At 38.5% G+C, this 2387-nt stretch overlaps 1 long non-coding RNA gene across 1 annotated transcript in view; it reads left to right on the top strand.

Annotated features, from left to right (window-relative positions):
* LOC110262839 overlaps positions 311–2387 on the top strand; it is a 23636-nt gene continuing 21559 nt past the window's right edge. The window contains exon 1 of the long non-coding RNA XR_002347849.1: positions 311–321. This is a non-coding gene — a long non-coding RNA (uncharacterized LOC110262839). The remainder of the gene's footprint in view (positions 322–2387) is intronic.

Raw genomic sequence — 2387 nt, 5'->3', positions numbered from 1 at the left:
GTATGCAATTAATCTAATGCATAACAGACAGTGGCAAGGAACTAAGTTTGGTTCACACACTAAAGTAAGTTCAAAAGCCTACAAACATTCAGGCATGTTAACCATTTTTCAAGTGCTTGGGGGACAAGCAACTACCAATATCATTGCAGAAAACCATTCAACATTTTGGAAGGATCGTACATCATCAGCAAGGAAAGCACAAAAGCTAAGGTGGATGATGAAGGAATAAGCAAGAAGATGCCAAAAGGATGTATTGTTACTCAATTGTTTATTCCTTGAAGCGCTTTAGTTGGAAGTCTAATTGTACCTCCTTTCTGATTAGTTTACCCTGGTCTACATTCTATTTGTTTACTATCATTTTATTCTTCAATTAAGTGATCTAGCCAGAATGTCTGCTTCATCTACATCTATTTGAATTTATGTCTTGTTCCCCTCTGCCTAAATAAAAGAAAATGTTAAAACAGAAGTGAAATTGTCCAATCTGATAGGAATGAGAATAAAGTTCAGTGGTGGTATATATGTTTGATTGTTTAAGTGAGCTCACTAATAAAGGATAAGGGTTAGAATTTTCTTTTATAGTATAAACTAGGCTACTGTTTGTGAACTCTTAATGAATAAAGATCCTTGGAAAAAGAAAGAGTAAGAAGGAAAAGAAGAAAAGCCAAGAATTAGCAACAAAAATGAAAGAAACAAATAATAAGGCTAGACACCAATAGCTTGGACCTTAAGACATATTCTTGTGGTGCTTCTTGTGCTAGGATCTGCTTGGACAATTAGGTTCTAAGGAGTATTTTAAAACTTGGTAACTTGGGTTAATTAATCCGGGATTATCAACTGAAAGTCCACTGTCAAGAGCAACCTAGTCACAAAGCATTTAGTAACCCAAAGAGGTGCTGGGCATCAATGTTCCTAAGATGAATTGTAAGCCAAGTGTCTGTGGTGTATATGTGTTGACTGAAAAACAAAGCTAAAAAGCTGCTGCAACACATAACACTTAGCTGTAGATAAAAGTGTAAGCTTCTCAGCAGAAAAACAAAAGAAAATCAAGCATCAAGGATCAATAAATAAAGGTTTCATAGCAGCACCTAGGTTAACATTTAAAGGATATCTCAATCCTGAAAACTAATAAAAGTAGAGCTTCAATTACAATTTGCATGAAACCCCATAAACCTAGACTGAGTGATTTCAAATAAGGATGAATATACTTTTCTGTTTTCTTTCATTTTTCTCATGTTTTACTGCTTGCTTGGGGACAAGCAAGATTTAAGTTTGGTGTTGTGATGACAAGTCATCTTAGGCTAGTTTCGCTAGCAATTTCTACTTGTTTTCATTAGGTTTCATACACTTTCTTGCACAATAAGTAAGTGATTGGAGTAGAATTTCATGTTTATCTTGATTCAATCAAACATTATTAATTTTATACAAAATCATGAGATTTATGCAAGAATTAGGTGATTATTATGAATGATGCAAAACCTTATGAATTTGGTGAGACTTTGATTGCATGTTTGATTGATGACAGATGAAAAGATGTAAGGAAGAAACAGAAAAAGAAGCAGTGCAGAAGAATGCTACGTTCATTTCAAAGAACGCTACGCTCTCTAGCGACGCACACGTGTATAGGACGGTTACGCGTATGGCAAGAATTTTGGAAGACCCACGCGTACGCGTGGCGTGGGTGTGATCAGCGCTCGTTTACAAAAAGAGCGCTACGTTCACTTTGAACAAGCGCCTGTGATAATTTCAAATTTGGGATTGAAGATTTGCCATCGACGCGCACGCGTATATGACGCGCACGCGTGGATGGGGCATTTGGGAAGAAGCACGCAAACGTGTGGATGGCGCGGAAGCTGAGAATTGAAAATTTTCCATCCAAGCGCACGCGCAAAGAACGCGCACGTGTGGGAGCGCTCATGGCATGAACGTAGCACTCATTTAAAGAATGCTACCAAGGACGCGCACGCATGCATGATACGCGCAAGCATGGCTGAGAGAAAAGGCTATTGCAACTCAATGAGCTGGATGAGTTCAGATTGGAAGCTTATGAGAATGCTAAGATATATAAGGAGAGAGCTAAAAGATGGCATGACAAGAAGATCACAAGAAAAGAGTTCGAGCCAGGGCAAAAAGTGTTATTATACAACACTAGGCTCAAGCTCTTTCCTGGAAAACTCAAGTCTAAATGGACTGGCCCTTATCTGGTGACCAAGGTTTCTCCATATAGAAGCCTTGAACTTTTGAATGAAGCTACAAAGGACACATTCACAGGAAAAGGTCATAGAGCTATGGGAGGATCGGGAGGATCTTGGAACAAAGAAGAGAGCATTCATGAGCTTGGAAGAACAAGAATGGAGGATGTCAAGCTAGTGACAATAATGTTGGGAGGC

The sequence above is a fragment of the Arachis ipaensis genome, chromosome B05, assembly GCF_000816755.2.
Source record: "Arachis ipaensis cultivar K30076 chromosome B05, Araip1.1, whole genome shotgun sequence".
NCBI classification, from domain to species: Eukaryota; Viridiplantae; Streptophyta; class Magnoliopsida; order Fabales; family Fabaceae; genus Arachis; species Arachis ipaensis.
Note: the sequence above shows the minus strand (reverse complement) of the source record. Positions and strands in the feature narration are given on the sequence as shown.